A 17773-nucleotide genomic window follows, 5' to 3' on the forward strand; every position below is an offset into this window, starting at 1 on the left:
AGTGCGTTTTAACTTCCCTGTGAATTGCCTTGTAACATTTGACTATATTCAAAGATGCTGGATAAATACAAATTGCTGTTGTCTGTTTTTTTTTTCCCCATTAATTTCTCCCTGTGACTGATGGTTCTGGGATTGGGTGTTCAGCTCACTGGTATGTGTATTTCTCTCAGAAATGATGTCAAAACAAAGTCAACACTTGCAGACTGAAGAAATCCAGTTCTGTGCATAATCACATGCCTGGAATGACAAATGCATCCACTTATCAATCCCTGCCATTCCAAATAGTTTGGGGAATGCTTCTAGTCAACAGCCTGGACTCATTCCATTGTCATTCAGACATGAAGTACAGATCTAAATTTGGTCAAGCAGTCAACACAGCTCCCTTTGGATTTACAAATGCCAAGCCCCACAGATGCTGGAAATGAGTAAGTAAAACAGAAAATGCTGGAAAACGCTCAACGGGCCAGGTACGAATCTGAGGAGAGGGAGAGAGGCTGAGGTAGCGTTGCAGGTCAATGATCTTTTTTGTCCAATTTATTAGGGCACATGGACCTGTGTTCTGTGGATTTCAGCAAGCAAATCCAAGCACTTGTTCAGTGCTCCTTTATCGTGCAAGTTGATACTTGTGAGCAGAGACGAAAAATTTGCGTGACGTTTGGCAGTGCCGAACCTGTATATTGCTGAAAAAGTCAGATCTCTGAAGCTTTTCTTTCTAGGGCACATCCATGATGCCAAATTTCAAATGATGCTTGTGTCAAAAAGTGCAAGACACAATGCTTTAGCAACCAGTCTCTTTCAGCTAATCTCAAGATCTGTGCAATCGAGTGACTGCTAATAAATTGGCAACGAGCATTTTGTACTGGTTTGGGGGTCAGTATTGTTTCTGGACAGCCCCTTAAGATTGGAGCTGGATTGGAGAAGATAGTCATTATGCAGGATGGGATTTACTGCATTGATTTCCAGTAGATATTTGACTTCGAGATTACCCAACATCACCAAGTGTGCAAGTATTAATAAAAAGTTATTGTAATTCTGAGAAAGAAATTAAAGTAATAACTGTTCCATTGAGCCTTGGATTGCACATAAACAAAACGCAAGAATCTCAGAATTTGGAGGGTTTTTTCTACTGTCGAGATCTCAAATTGAGTTTACTAAAAGAAGATTGTTCTCTTACTTATGGACCTTCCTATGTCAGAGAACCAACACATTATTAGACTTTGTTACTGCATAATTGTGAGTTGAACACTGTGTTTAGTTTGCTTTCGGATATGACTGTGTTCATCTTTGCTTCTATTTTGAATTGTTGTTGTGTGAAGTCTAAATCTTCCTCTGTCACTGTAGTTCAAAAAGTGATGTATTGGTTGTGAAGCTTTTTGTGATGCCTTGAGAATCTAATACTTTGGAGGGTTCCCTTCCCTTTCGTTTGTGTTTCAATTCAGAAGTATTTAATCTTTTAAACACATGTCTGAAAAGGTGTAAGATGTGGCTTCACAATATATTACAATCAGACCCCAGTTGAGGATCCCCGATTCATTCCAGTTCCAGACTGGATGTCTCAAATGTTTCAGTTCCCTGCTGAGGGATATGAACTGCCTTCCCTTCTTTATTCACCATCTCCTCAGTTGGTTGTAGCAAGGTGAATTTGAGAAGCATCCCTTCCTTTCTCCCATTCTCCTAGGACTAATGAACTTGTGCTTTAAAAGGGGGCTAATTTAGCCAGGCCTTTGTGAGATGATAAGAAGATTAATTACTAAACACAAGAAGAGGTACAAATGGAACACGCACACACACATTAGGAATAAGAGCTGAGTCCATGAGATAAAATATCAGTCTCCGAATGATTTGCAAAAAGCGGATGGTTGAACATTGCCGTTGAGATTACTGATAGCATTGAGATTGGTCACTAAACAGTTAGTTTCACAAACTCTAGTTTTGCAGGCCAGTTGAGATTCTATTGTGCTGATTCCTTTCAATAGTGATTGAACTTGTATATTCAGAGTGAGGAAGACTTGACCCATTTCCTTTTGTCTGGCAACTCTCGAGCTAACCTTGAACATTCCAAGTGAGAGAGAGACTTTACCTGCATCACTGGGGCGACAAGGGGATAGTTCTTTGCAGAGCATGTTAACACTCCAGACTGGTACACAGGAGACCCTTAGTCCCACTAGCACGCTGCAGTAGAATTAAAACATACTTTTTAATTCTGTCCTTGTAAAATCTTCCAAGGAAAGAAAACTGAAAACATGGGGGTTAGTTTTCTGCCAGGGGTTATCATTCTCTTGCTAGCTTTGTCATCGCACTACATTTGAGGTTCCTTGGGCACCTTTAGGTGTTATATCCCATTGGTCTCGCACTGTCTTTTGCCTGCCAGCTGCTAAAATTACACCTTCAGTTATTTCGGTATCTTAATAGCAAATGTCTGCTTTTTAAAAATAGCATATTTGAAATCAGGCTGAAAATACCAGCTGTATTTCAGGATTCTGATGTTAGTGAGTTTTGAAAATATTTGTAGCTCAGGTTGAGGTTGTGGGGGTGTGAGTTTGCTCACTGAGCTGGCAGGTTCAGTTTCAGATGTTTAGTCACCATACTAGTAACATCATCAGTGAGCTTCTGGGGGAGCACTGGTGTTATGAGCCGCTTTCTATTTATGTGCTTAGGTTTCTTTGGGTTGGTGATGTCATTCCAATAGGAGCTCTCTCAACAAACATATCGGTTTAGACCCCATCTACCACCCTCCGAGAAAAAGAACTGGAAATAACATCACCAACCCAAAGAAACCGAAACACATAAAATAGAAAGCAGGACATACCACCAGGGCCTCACCAGAGGCTCACTAATGATGCTACCTAATATGGTGGAGAAATGTCTGAAGCCGAACCTTCCAGCTCAGCGAGCAAACCTACATCCAGGATTCCGACCTGTCTAAGAAGTAGTGCCTGCGTTTTTCTCTCCTTCATTTTCTTCTTTTGCTTGTCAGCCATGGCGCAGTTAGTAATGCACACACCTCCGTCACTAGGTTCAGGTTCAAGTGCCACTCCAGGGCTTGAGTCTGAAAATGGAGGCAGACTCTGGGTGCTACACTGTCAGAAGTGTTTTTTTTAAATGAAGTGTTAAACAGTGTCTCCAGGTAATCCTAGCGTGATCGTACGGCCCTGTTTTGAAAAGAGTATGCAAGACATCACTGGTCCCCTGGCCAGTGTACAGTATTCCTGAAGAAGGGCTTATGCCCGAAACGTCGAATCTCCTGTTCCTTGGATGCTGCCTGACCGGCTGTGCTTTTCCAGCAACACATTTTCAGCTCTGATCTCCAGCATCTGCAGACCTCACTTTCTCCTCCAGTATTCCTTTGACAACATCGCCGAAAATCAGATTATCTGGTCAAGTATCACATTGTAGACTCTGGGACCTTACTGTGTTTTCTACGATGCAACAATGACTATTGATTTTTTTTAAGAGAGTTCCAATGGTTGTGAGAAATGCAATAGAAACAAGATTGTGATATTGTCATTCATCGGGATTGCAATTTTTCCACCTATCTAGCAATAATATTGCGGCATTATCAAAGGATGCTCTTAAATTCTCAAAAAAACAGATGCCCTAAATTCCCAGCTATGTGAAGAGTATTGATGGAAATGGGGGTTTAATTGTGGTCTCTGATTTTCAAAAAGGTTTTTGGAATTGGCTTGCATGGCACTGACACAGTTGGATAAATGAGTGATGGGATTCATTGTTGGGGTGACCTCTTCAGAGTCCACAGGCTTTGATTAAGCTGCCTGCATAGAACCCGCAACAGCAGCAGGTGGGCAGCATGGAGCTTGAGTGGAAAGCAGCATGCACTTGCCCCAGAAAGTAGACGGGATGGTTAATAACATTGCTTCCAGTTCATTGTGACAAGGTTAGAATTCTCTCTGATGGAATCTGCAAACTCTAACCACTGAAGGAATCAAATGAATGATCACACTACGACAGCAGTCCAGGCTGTTAAGCTCCTCAGACCTACCAGAAGCATTCTTTCTTTCAGCTAGCGTGCCAAGTTCTGCTATCAGTCAGGCCCGGTAACTGGAGCAGAGATAAGCAAATGTTTGGACTGAAGGGTGCTACATGAGTGTGACGTATATTGGTCATGTTATTTTCCATTAGTGTATAGACTATCGAACCCTAGCTGGGATCATAGGAGAAGTCTTGTGAAGGCTGATGCAGTCTCTGTCTGTGGTAGGTGTTCATGCTGGTTGAAGTATTTCTAAGACTCCTACCCTGAGAATCTCTGGGATCTTCAATTTTCTATACTAATATGGTAGCCATGTTACTAGATGCTATTAAATTTGGTATATCCTGCATTGAACCATGGTGTTGCCTTGGGTGGCTAGCAGTGCTGTTCTGCAGTCCGGTCCCTGGGAGTGTTTTGTATTTAGATGACAGTGGGGACTGCAGATGCTGGAGAATCAGAGTTTATAAAGCACGGTGCTGGAAAAGGGCACAGCAGGTCATGCAGCATCTGCAGAGCAACAGGAGGAAAACCTCTTCAAGAGTCCTAAAAGTCAGCTCTCTTGCTCCTCGGGATGCTGCCTGACCTGCAATGCCTTTTCCAGTGTTTCTGTATTTGCAGTCTGCACAAACAGCCTAAAAGCTCCATTCTCTGTGTTCAACTAGAACTTTCCTGTGACAATTTGCCTGCTGCAAAATGGTGATTTCAACTTGGAGAATACACACTCAAATCTTTGACATTTCCCGTCACAGATTACATTGAAACTCTTCTGCCAATTCCCCACCTTCAGAAACCTTTAGTTACTCCTCCTAATATTTCTTCTACAGCTGCTAGTGATATGTCACATAGAACAAAAAAAGAGTGTATGGTTTCGCCAACATGGGACTGGACACTAGTCACCATTTGCATATATTTTGTTGGACCTCCACACGACTCCAGGCCTACCCTCTTGTGTATCCATGATTTTAATCACCACACCATTTGCAGCCATCCCTTCAGCTGCTTAAAGCCCAAACTTTGGAAATCCCTCCCCAGACCTCTCCACTGCAGGCTTGTGAGGAGCACCTGTGGATTTATGCTATATTAAAGGGGCTTTATAAATGCCAATGCTTGTTGTTATTCACTGTGCTCTCGAGTTGCAATGCAGCACACTCTGTCAGCAGATGCACTCGAAATGTATGTTTTGAACAGAAACAAAGAAAAGGAAACAAAATGAACCCATCCAATAGAAAGCATATTCACCTTTAAAACTCCTCACCACTTGAAGGGAATATTTGTAAAATGTTGTTGTTTTTACAATATATTCTTCTTCCATGGTGAGGATAAAAAAGGACCTTGGAAAACTTGCACTGTACGAGAAAGGTTTTTGCATTGCCCATCATGGTAGGGTTGTTTATTTAAATCCCGACTCCCCTCCCATTCCCACATTCCCTTCCTTCAACGATTTTTTTCCTCCCCATTCACTGTTCCAGTTATCACATTCAATCCACAGGTTAAGTGTCTGCTTCAGACATGTCAGGAAGCTCCCACACGGTGAGCCGGGTGTGGTTTGGTTGTGGTTCTGAAGAGCAGCTGATGTATAATGGCAGGAGAACAGGGCAAAAGTGCTCAGCTGCTAAAGACTATTTGTGAATGGCTGGAGTGTCGTTCACCTGTGCAAATAGAAAGCAGAGAGTTTTGTCACTTGTTTTTTTTAAGGCTAATGTTACAATGGCCACACTGCTTAAATATATACTTGGCTATTTAATCTCCATCATCCTGTTCTGTGAGCCTCAGCTAAATCTTGAAGAGTCATCGTCATGTGATGTTCAACTAATCTTTGTGCTTGTTCTGAATCTCCACTGTTGCACTCTGCAGGGCTGAACAGCTGACAGAGGCTTCTGCTGGCTCAGTAGCTCAAATACAGCTGATGATCTATTGCAACTAGCGTTAGTCTTCAGTGTATGAGCTGACCTCAAGTTTGCCAGCATTTCAAGGTGCAGCAAGTCTCTACAATATCCTGGTACCCAGTCAAGGACTGTGCCAGCTGTACCAACTGGCATTCGAGCCTTGTGGTGACTTAGGAAGGAAGGAGCTTTCATTTACGTGCAGGTGACACGTACCATAGCAATTCTGAGATTGAGAGAACCCAAAATGACCACCGTCCTCAAACCAAAACTACCAATGTTGAATGGGGTGGCATGGTGACACAGTGGTTAGTACAGCTAGCAGGCTAGGTGGTTGGCCATAATACATTGCCCCGTAGTGTCCAGGCTGTGTGGATTAGGGTACACGCACGGTTACTGGGATAGGGTGGGTGGAGAATGAGAGGTAGATCTGGATGGGATGCTCTTTGGAAGGTCAGTGCAGACTTAGTGGGTCAAATGGCCTCTATCTGCAACTGTAGGAATTCTCCGTGAAATGAGTTGTATATCATGGGGGTGTTAAGTAACCTACAGAGTGATGACTTACTTCTGTTAAAGCTCCAGGATCATGGATTTCCTGAGGTCAGGAGGAATTGCTAAGACCTAGAGGAAGGGAAGGGGTTTCAATAGCACTAATGGAACTGGATTAGTATTGCAGAGCCCCAGGCTCTGGGACAAGAGTTTGAATTCTACAATGGCAGATGGTGAAATTTGAATTCAATAAAAGTCCTGTAATAAAAGGCTGGTCTACTGATAACCATGTAATCACTGTAGATTGTCATAGAGTCAAACAGCACGGAAACAGACCCTTTGGTCCAACCAGTTCATGCTGAACATAATCTCAAACTAAACTAGTTCCACCTGCCTGCTCCTGGTCCATATCCCTTCAAACCTCTCCTATTCCCGTACTTATCAAAATGTCTTTTCAATGTTCTAATTGCGCCCACATCCACCACTTCCTCAGAAAGTTCATTCCACACGTCTTATAATCAAATTCACTAATGACCTTTGAGCAAGAAAATCTGGCGTCCTTAGTTGGTCTCATCTACGTATGACTCCAAACCCCACTGCAGTGTGTTTGATTCTGAATTGCCTTGTGGTAATTGTGGATAAGCAATGAATGCTGGCCTAGCCAGTGCGCTCACATTCCTGAACAAAAAAAATGAATTGAACTAAAAACTAAGTCTGCAAATTGTCTGTTGGCCTTTCTCTTACCTGACAGGGAGAGAAGTGTTTATTTGTGAAGCTAAACAATGTCTACTACAGTCATTGATCCTTTAAATCAGCTCTCACAGGAGAGCCAAGTGATTTATTCCTCTCGTAACTGTATTGTCTGTAGAGCCTGTGGTCATGCACTGATTGAAGGTGCATTTTCTTGTTTAGTTGTAGACTAATTGCTCTGTAATTTTCATTTCCCTCGCTCAGCATTCCGAATCTAGAGCATGACTCTGTATTGCTTACCTAGTTAGGGGAAAGTGGCATTGAAATGCCCATCACAGCCATGATTGAATGGCAGAGTGAACTGGATGGGCCGATTGGCCTTACTTCCACTCCTATTTCTTATGGTCTTGTAGTTCTAGACAGACCATGATGGTGCTTTGCTCAGAGGAACTCTAGATACATATCAAGTGACAGAGTCTTGGAGAGGGGAGGACAGATAAATATTGAGATGTCTTGAGATAATCTTCAGAGATCGCAGATTTTCAATAATGATTTAAAAAAAGGCTATTTGCGTTTTTAGGGGACCTTTCATAACCTAGAATATTCCATTGGTCTTCATAACCAATGAAGTGCTTTTGAACTGTCGTCACTTCTGTAATGTAAATGAGATGGCGGTTCCAAATAATGCAAACAAACTCTCAAACAGAAGTATCATAATGACCAGAGAATCCACTTTATGATGTTGGTCAAAGGATTAAATATTAGGCTGAACCACAAAGAAATCTCCCCTGCTGTCATTTGAAATTGTGGGAGCTTATTTATATGCACAAAATTATGCAGACATAAGATTCACATATTGGGGTTCTGTGTCTGTGGTGGTAAACTCACTGGGCTCAATATGTTTCTCCACTCCATGTATTTTTGGCCTAACATATCCTTTCAGTTCAGTCTTCTATGTCCCCTATTTACATCTCTGGTCATTAACAGTGCATTGTTCTCGATTTCTTTTTTGTTTGATGTTTATTGGTTATTCAGCGAGGGAGCCTTTAGGCAGCAGAGAGAAGTCACAGCTCAATGCTGAAATGTTCATTTTCTTACTAATTGACCACAGAGGATTTTTCGCCTCTGTTTGTAACACATGGTGTTCCTTTGCAGGACACCTTCTAAACATCCAGTACAAATAATGTAATCCTCTGCCCAAACATTGACAACAGTTTAATATGTAAATAATGCCACAGGGAGAGCTTTTAACTGAGTATATAGCAACAGCAAAACTTGATGGAGAAGCATTTTCTTCCTGCAGTGACATTTTTGCTTGTATTAACCATTTCTGTACTAGCTACAAGGCGATCACCGTATCCATCCAGTCAGTCTTTGCGGTTTTAGTTACCACGGCCCTAACATTTTACGGGGAACATTCCAGAACCAGGGACCAGGTAGCTGCCAGGAAGGTGGGTGGTTCCGTACCTATCCGCGGTTTTGGGCTTCCACAGTAGGTCTTGGAACGTACTGGGTACGGGGTGGGGGAGTTGTGGAGATTGTGGCCCCTTTTATTCTCTGTCAGATGTACTTCCTGGAGTTTTGCTGCACTGGCTTCCTCGGAAGCACTGAAACTGGACTGAAGTGTGTGTGCAAACTAAGTGGGGCATGACTACTGTATAAAGTGGCAGCAAATTGCTTCATTGGGAATGTTCGTTGTCAAGGATTAATTGCCACTAGCTTTCATTCTCAACATGTACTTGCCAAGATCACTATTTTGTCAGATACATGCAAGTACTATTTATCTTAAAATGCAATCGTTGTTGGATTCTGACATTGCAGCCGATTCAGAAAATCTCCTACAAACAGCTGACAAGTAAATGATCAGCTGATTTGTTCTGTGGTGAAATTGAAAGAAGGATAAATATTGGGCAGAAAACTGGGGTGAATTTCCCTTTGAGTACTGCCACAGCGCATGGGGTTTGGTAATATCACTTCTGTAAGGTGGTCCCTTAACAGTGCAGCAAGTCCTCAGTACTGCACTGGAGAGTCTGAATGGATTTTGTCCTCCAGTATCTGGAGCCTCAGAGACCAGAATACTACTTGTTGAGTCAAAAGTGGCACTTTGAATTAAGTCTACTAAATCAATTTAGGTGATGGCATCATTGTACAGTTTGTTCTGTTATAACACACATTTTCGTCAATGCAAATTTCCCAGAACGCGATTGATGAATTGGGGGTGCTGTTTCTGCAGCATAAATGTCGAAACTGTGTGTTGGCCATAATGTGATTACTTTGCCAACCCTTTAAGCACTGTTTCTAAAGCGTGATGTTTCTATAACATGGGGTTGCACAAGAACACAGCCATCACATTAGAGAAGGACTGACTGTAATTGAAATGGGAGAAGGTGAGGACTGCAGTTGCTGGAGATCAGAGTCGAGAGCGTGGTGCTGGAAAAGCACAGCAGGTCAGGCAGCATCCGAGAAACAGGAAAGTCGACATTTTAGGCAAAAGCCCTTCATCAGGAATGAGGCTGTGAGTCAAGGGGGTGGAGAGATAAATGGGAGGGGGGTGGGGCTGGGGCTGGGGGAAAGGTAGCTGAGAGTGTGATAGGTGGATGAAGTTGGGGGTAATATGATAGGTTGGAGAGGAGGGTGGAGCGGATTAAAATGGCTTAGTTATATGCAGTGGGTTGAGTGCTGAGAGACTTTGTTCAAGTTGATAAAATCACATTGAATCTTTAAATTATGTGGTATGTTATTGCTTCCATAGGGCTTAGCTGTGCTCTGGAGAAAAACATCAAGTCAAATTGGTTTTGTGTGAGGGAAATCACATTTGACACATTTTTGCTGGAGTTATTTTGATGATATAACAAGCAGAGTTGATAAAAGAGAACTGATAGATGTATTATATTTGGATGGTATTCAATAAGCCAATACGTAATCACACAAGATAGGAGTACACAGTACTTGGGTAACGTATCAGCATAGAGAGAGGATTGGATTACATGAAGAAGACAATGGGTCAGGATTAATGGATCATTTTCAGATTGGAAAGATGTAACTAGTGGAGTGCCACAAGGATCGGACCTAGGGCTTCAGTTATTTACTAAACATATGAGTGATTTGAAGGAGGGGTCAGAGTGAAATATATCCAAGTTTGCTGCAGAATAGGTAGAGAGCATGTTTTTAATGAGATCATAAAGAACTGCAAGGGGTTTGTAGGTAGAGAGGGTGGCCAAAAACTTGGCAAGTAGAGGTTAATGGAAGAATTAAGGGAGGCAATGGCCTACTGGTGTTATTACTAGGCTGTTAATCCTGAGACCCAAGTACTGCACTGGGGATCTGGGTTCGAATTCCACCATGGCAGTTGAGTCCAATGAGTCCAATGCTGACTGTGAATCCAGTGCCGATTGTTGGAAAAGTCCATCTGATTCACTAATGTCCTTTAGGGAAGGAAACTGCAATCCTTACCTGATCTGGCCACTTGTGAGTCCACACCCACAGCAATGTGCTTGACCCTCAACTGCCCTCTGGGCAATTAGGGATGGGTAATAAATGGCCAGTGTTGCCCTCATCCTGTGAATGAATAAAAAAAGAGTTTGTGCTCTTTAGTGAGAAGAATTGAAAGACAGCCCATTATTTAAATTGGGAGAGACCCCAAAGATCATGCAGTGCAGTGGGATCCTGGTGCTGTTGAGAATGAAATATAGAAAATTAGCACACAGGTGCAGTAAGTAATGAGGAAGACAATCAGAATTTTGACCTTCCTTTCTGGAAATTGGAGTTTAAACATAGGGAAGACCTGTTACAACAGCATGGGTGCTGGTGAGGTAGTGTTCAGAATACTGTGTGTACATTTTGGTCTGTATATTTGACAGTTTGGAGGCAATTCAGAAGGCATTGACTGGGCTGACTCCTGGGGTGAAGTAGAGCTGTACAGGTTCTGCTTTTATTATTGATCTCATTAAAACATACAGGATTCTAAAGGCCAAGTGCTGACGAATAGGACTAGATTAATTGGTCGGCATGGACGAGTTGGACCGAAGGGTCTATTTCCTCGACTCTAAGACACTTGGTCAGGGGTGATGTTGAGAAGGTGTTTCCACTGGTGGAGTGATCTTGAACTAGGGGCATTGTTACAGCATAAAGGGACCCCCAACTTAAAACTGAGATGCGAAGGAATCTTCCAGAGGGTGAGGAGTGTCTGGAATTCTGTACTGCAAAGAGTTGTGGAGGCTAGATCACTGCAAGTATTTTAAAGAGGCAGTAGATAAAATTTGTTTAGAAATACCAAGGAGTTGAGGGACAGTTTAGTCATGGTCGTATAGAATGGTGGGGACAGGCTTGAGGGGGCTGAATGGCCTACTTCTGCTCCTGGTTTTTATGTTCTTATGAGTCTTCGGGGAATTTTTGTGTTGTGCATCTTTTATGGTGTTGCAATGCTTTGCTCTGAAGTAGTCACACTTATGAATAAATTGCACACTTTCCCAGGTTCCAGTGTGTTCTCTGCTATCTCCCACACTGAGATGAAAGGAATAATTTCACAAAGTTCCATGCTGTCTTGGCATATAAGTATCAGAGAGCCAATTCAGGCATCCATCTTGCGTGACTCCATGCGGACAGCTTTACAATATTTCAATACAGAGAAAGCAGGCAGTAATTAAAAATGGCATTTTCATGTGAGGATCAGTGAAGTGCACTGTGTAAGTTTAATATCACTGCCATTCTGGTAGCATCCTGTCACATCGTTATATTATTCCGGAGGAGTTAGGAACTAATTGTCAGCTGAATGTACCATTCGATGCTACATTAACTGCTGGACTTCAGGCAGGAGCAACCATGTATCTGTCCACCAGCAACATGTAGAACAGCAAAACATAAGCACCAGCATTTTGCATCTAAAAGTGAAATTATTTTGTGGTTCTGGGAACAGTACTTCATAGCCTTCCTTCTCTGTTTACTACAGATGCCCGGTGGTTTTGACAGGATGGGCTTCACATCTGCTGGTTATTGGAACCAATGTCTAAATGCAATGGTGTTTCATTCTGTATTTACTTCCTGAATTATTGCTTTAATTAAACTCGGGATTATTTTTACATGAGGGTGTGGGTGGATATGTGGGTGTGGGAGAGAAGTGTGTGTGTGTGTCTGTGTGTGTGATTTTCTTGTGCTGGTTTGACGTCAGCTTCTGTGCACAAGAAGTCCAGACCATTTATTTCCCAAGTGACTGTTAGTCCAGTGCAGACACAATGGGTGAAGTGGACTCTTTCTTAGCTCTGACCCTTCTGGTGAACTGGTGAGGTAGTGGTACTGTCACAGGACTAGGAATCCAGAACCACAGACTAATGTTCTGAGGGTATACCCGAAAATCCTGCCATGGTAGATGGTGAAATTTGAATTCAGTATGAATTTAGAACGAAATTCCAGCTTTGCAGTAACCATCAACGCATTGCCAATTTAAAAAATCACTAATTTTCTTTAGAGAAAGAAATTGGTCATCCTTACGAGGTCTGGCCTGCGTGTGACTCCAGATATTGATGGGGCTGATTCTCAATTGCCCCCCGAAAGGCCCAACAAGCCACCTGGGAAAGGTAAAGTAGGGAATGGGGAATAATTGCTGGCTTAACTGGTAATGTCAAAGTCCTGTGACTGAATTAAATAAAAGACAATGTGTTTTTTGGTCAGTTTGTTCTGTAAAGCATTTGGGGGAGGGTTAGTCCTGAGGTTGGTTACGGTGCTATTTGAATGTAAATTGATTCTTTCTATGCAAAATCATGAATGCTTTTGATAAGCAAAATAAAAGAGAAATTGTTTCCACTTGAGTCAGTACCCAGAGTACATGGACAATCAGCAAAAACAATCAAAGGCGAGTCCTTGTTGGGCAGTTGGTTAATGGGATCTGGAATGTGTTGCCGAAATGGATAGAGGAAGCAGATTCAACAGCTACTTTTTAATGGGAATTGGATAAGTTCTTGAAAAGGCAAGATTTGCAGGGCTATGGGGAAAAAGCCAAGAATGGGACGATTAGATAGCTCTTGAAAGAGCCAGCAGATTTATGATGAATTAAGTAATTTTTTTCTGCTTTCCCTTTCTTTGATGATTTTCCTTAAGATTCAACCACTGGACTTTGAGAATCAGATTCGGTAAACATCAAAGGTTGGTTGGAATCCAAACCAGAAGTGTAGCTTCAAATCCATTTCAAGCTTCACTCAAGGGCCAATGTGATGAAATGGAGGGTGTCTATGAATACCATTGCGAATGATTTTTATACAATACAGCACTTAAGCCAGCACCCCCTAGAACCGGCCTATTTTCCCAAACATATTTGTTTTTGGCAATTCCAAAGCAAACAAACTGTTCATTCAGAAGAAGAGTCTAAACAATGTGCTGCAGCAAGTCTACAGAGTCTAATTAAAGATTTTCTTGAACTTATGAAAACAGAACTCGACACCTGAACTGCAACAGCTTCCCCAAATAAAAGTACAGTGAAATGCAGGATCATTGTGCTTAAAATCAATCCCACTTACCTTCAGCAATGTGTCTCCAGGCAGGAATCATTGGGATTTGGAATATTGTTCTATGCAGCCTCTAATACATGACCTAGGGATTACTGAATTCTACAGAATAGGGCAGCCTTAGCATTGTATTTGGCAAATTCAATCAGGCCAATAATGAAGACCACAAAAATGGTCCCAGTGTCCCTCGAGTAGAAAAGGGAAAAATGAAGCAGGATTCCTACTCCACCATGACTCCAGCTTCTGTGAGCATGGTATATTGATGGGATTGAAATGTTACTGTTGGGATATTTGCCCAGCTATGTCCAGAAGAAATTGTGCTGTTGACGCGGGTGAAATACTTGACAATTGACATTTTCAGTGGAACTGTGCCCTAGCATCTTCAGGAATAGAATTAGTGAGAGAGCGAGAGAGAGACCGCGTGAGAGAGAGAGAAAGAAACATCCAAGTGATTTTATGGCTTTGCAGGAGCACTTCTGGCAGGTACTTGATGGAAAATGTCAGGTCATTGGTTGCACCGTAGCTATCATTTTATTTCACGGTTGTACCTTCAATTCCTTGGACACCAGATCAAAGGTCATTCAGCTTGAACAGGCTTGAACAACAGAGAGATGTAATCCATGGCTGTCTTTAGTCTTTGAGAGTTTCCTGTTCTGTACCAGAAAATTCCAAAATCTGGCTGCTACTTTTGAAGTTTGCCTGTCCCACTTCGTTTTAAAGCTAGACATTAAAGTCAGGCAATTAGATTAAGCAAGTACTTAGTAATATGCCATAATTGATGTCCAGAGATTGGGCTTAGTTAACTGGGTGGTAACTGTATGGGATTTCATTCTTTTAGTGCCAATTGATAGTGTGTTGGTGAGCAGTACACCCTGAACTCATAACAAGATAACTCATGAGCAACGGTTGTTCTTCTAACTATCTCACCGCTGCCTGGAATACTCCCTCAGGATCAATACCCACTATCTTTTCATCCATGTATTAGCTCATGACAACCTCATCCATAAAACACATGGCAGAATTTTACCGAGCAGGTAACCAGCCTGGTATTGGCTGGAACAGCAGTTCGATGATATGTGGGCAGCAGGTACTCAGTCTCATGAGCAGCAGAGATCATGGTGACCAGTCTTGCTAAGTCTCCCAAGTAGACCAAAGACTGGCTTTCTCTTGAAAAAAAGCATGAATTCCCTGGTGATGGATGGGAAACCTTAGTAAGGAAACTGCAGGGGTCATGAGGGCTACCTTTGCTTTTCTACAGTGCCCTCTTTGCTCAATTCCATCATTGTCCTCCCTCCACACTCATATTGCCGCTATCTGGATGGTAGCCATGATATGGAGGAGCCGGTCTTGGACTGGCGTGGGACAAAGTTGAAAATCACACAACATCAGGTTCTAGTCCAACAATAAACCTGTTGTGTGATGTTTAACTTGATCTTGATGGTAGCCTCATCACACAGTGGATGGCTCATGTCCTGGCAGTCTCGCTTGCTCCCAGCCTCAGCTGCCTTACACGTTGTTGTTACTCATGCCCTGTCTGCATTTATACTCTATCTTTGCTTCCCTCGTGTATTTTCTGATCGGCTCATTGTGAGGATTTCAGCATTTCCCTGATCGACTGCTCCTTGAATGAATTTTCCTGGATGATTTCAGGGGCAACTTCACCTGCCTCAGTGTATTTTGAGCACTAGTGCAAGTCCCTTCATGCTAAATGCCAATGGCCTTTTACAACAGCTCTTAATAGCACGTTTGCACATTTAAATTGTCTGCCTGTTGTCTGTCTTCAGTTTGGCAGTTCAGGTTAGTGAAACCTGTTTCACAGATTGTTACAGTGAAATAACACATCATTATTTATTGTTCCATTATATCTGTGTTATGTGGAATTATAAAGATGCACATCAATAGGAAACAGACATAAAAGTCTAGCTAAATGATAAATCAAGTGAGTTGTAAGTTGTCGGCATGGATGCACAGTTAAATGGATGGTCTATTAGAAAATCAGTGAGAAATAAATTTTAATTGAGCGAGCATTTTACTTTAAACTGTTAGAGACTATAATGTTTATTCATCACTTATGGAGTGAAATTGGATGACAATACTTGGAAGCAGACTGTGCATTCCACAGCACAGCCAGAATCCCTTTCTACCGGGAGTATTTATACAGTGGATCTATAGCTAGTCAAGGGAGGGAGTCACTGAGGGGTAGTGGATTATTTGGTTTTGCTAAGGGTTATAGGTAATGGTGGCACTTTACAAACCAGTCCTCTGCTTGTTTTTGAACCAGGTACATATTCTGTTGTCTAGACCAAGGTCATAGAATGTGGCCATGTATATAAGGCTGTGATCAAGTGTCACTGACTTTCCTTTGTTGCAATAATGAGGCAGTTTCTGCTTGAGCTGTTGATTTGCAGACAGGTTGCTGGGATCTCTGGTGAATGCTGGAACCAGTAGTATTGTCTTTTTAACCAGTAAAATTTGGGGATTAAGAAATAAACCAGTGAATGATGGAAAAGAAAAATCAAGTGCAGAAAGAGACGTAATCAAGTGAGGAGAGATAAGAAAAAGATGGAAAAGTAAGAATGTGAACCTCCGATTTGAATTTTTTTTATAGTTTGTAACAGTAATTGACCAGGTGCTGAAGTGAAACTGAACACTGAATGGAGATTGTTTGGCATTATGTTATAACTGTCATATTGATAAGTTTAAATTGCAAGCTAATGGACAATTCACGTGCCAATCCAGCAAATGAAATATGAAAACAAAATAAATGAGAGACTAACATTATAAAGTCATTTATGACTGACAGTGTGATGTTGCTGGTGAAATGCTAACTCTGGAACAACGTAAACTGGCCAGTGTGAATGACCTGTGGAAGGAGAGAGTAGCAACGGGGTTAAATAACCAACATCAGAAATGTGAAATTGGCTCAGCGCACATTTAACGTTTGCTTTATATACTATTCCAATGACTTCAAGAGAAAATAAAGCCAGGTGCCAGCTGTCAAAATGGATCTCCACCCCTACCCAACCATCACTCCCTGAACAGCTTCTCCTGGAATTTTCTTGAGGGCTATTTTTTGATTTTCAGGGACAACTGTTTGGTTTCCATTGCTCATTTTTCTTCCTCACTAACTCCTTTATGAGGTGATGCAATCATTCAGTAACATTACCTTCTGCAGAAGGTCGGAAGCAGGGTCACCGGACTCGAAACATTAACTCTGCTTTCCCTCTACGGGTGCTGACAGACTGGCCGAGTTTCTCCAGCAATTTCTGCTTTTGCTACGTTGACCTTTTGTATTTGTGTTGGCATCTGGGCTACTTGGACTTGCATAGTGGTAGAATTAGAAGAATTCAACAGGCTACTCAATTACTATCACCGCTCCGTGTGACACAAAACCATAACACACGAGGAAAACACTAATTTCAAGAGACCACAGTATTGAAATTGGCATGAGATAACATGCATAGTTTAGCAACAAATTGCTTTTCTAATAAAAGGATGTACACTATTACATAAATTGCATTACTATAAACATTGCATCCGTATTCTGGGGAGGTCAAAGCTAAACAGAGGTATATCCTTTAGCACACTCACTGCACTTCAAGCAAGTCACAGTTGGTGCGACAATTTGTGGTGAGATAATACTACACATAAATCTTTATTCTCATCACCAGCTTCACCTGACCTCTGACCCTATTACATCAAGTCTTAGAAATCCTGCTTGTTTAGCTTTGCTCTGCCACCAATCACCTTCTGGCTGCATTTGTAGTCTGTCTGCTTCTCTCCTGCATTTGCTGGTATTTTGAGCATTGGCATCAGTTAATTTCCCTCCAATGATTACCCAGAGTTTGTCGAGTACACCCCAGCACCTGTCATGACTTTCTGAAAAAAATGCAAAGGAGTAGAACAAGCTACAATTGTCACACTAACTACATTAATCCTTCTCACTAATCCTTCTCGCGTTAACTACAATAGCTCTGCTATAATTAATGGCAGTAACCCTTCTCTCATTATTCTTTTCTGTTTTTTTGTTTGTGGGATGTAAATATGACTGACAAAGCCAACAATTGTAGCCTATCCCTAAATACCCTTGAGAAATTGAGATGAGCCAGTTTCTTTAGCTGTTGCAGGTACACACTCTTGTAAGGGAGGGAGCTCCAGGATTTTGATCTAGTGACAAGAGGTAAGTGTATAATTTGTAGAGGATTTTGCATTTAGTTGCCTCTTCA

The 17773-nt window shown here is 41.9% G+C and overlaps 1 protein-coding gene across 25 annotated transcripts in view; it reads left to right on the plus strand.

Moving 5' to 3' along the window:
• The window catches only part of celf2 (cugbp, Elav-like family member 2), an 850872-nt gene that overhangs the window by 472297 nt on the left and 360802 nt on the right, over window positions 1-17773 (plus strand). Inside the window, exon 1 of one of the 25 annotated variants that reach the window (XM_060842668.1) lies at window positions 4192-4212. The exons of the other annotated variants lie outside the window; for them this stretch is intronic. The gene's annotated coding sequence lies outside the window, so the exon portion shown is untranslated. Of the gene's footprint in view, window positions 1-4191; window positions 4213-17773 lie in introns of those variants that run through there. 25 annotated transcript variants of the gene reach the window in all.

This window comes from Hemiscyllium ocellatum, chromosome 23 (genome assembly GCF_020745735.1).
Source record: "Hemiscyllium ocellatum isolate sHemOce1 chromosome 23, sHemOce1.pat.X.cur, whole genome shotgun sequence".
NCBI lineage: Eukaryota > Metazoa > Chordata > Chondrichthyes > Orectolobiformes > Hemiscylliidae > Hemiscyllium > Hemiscyllium ocellatum.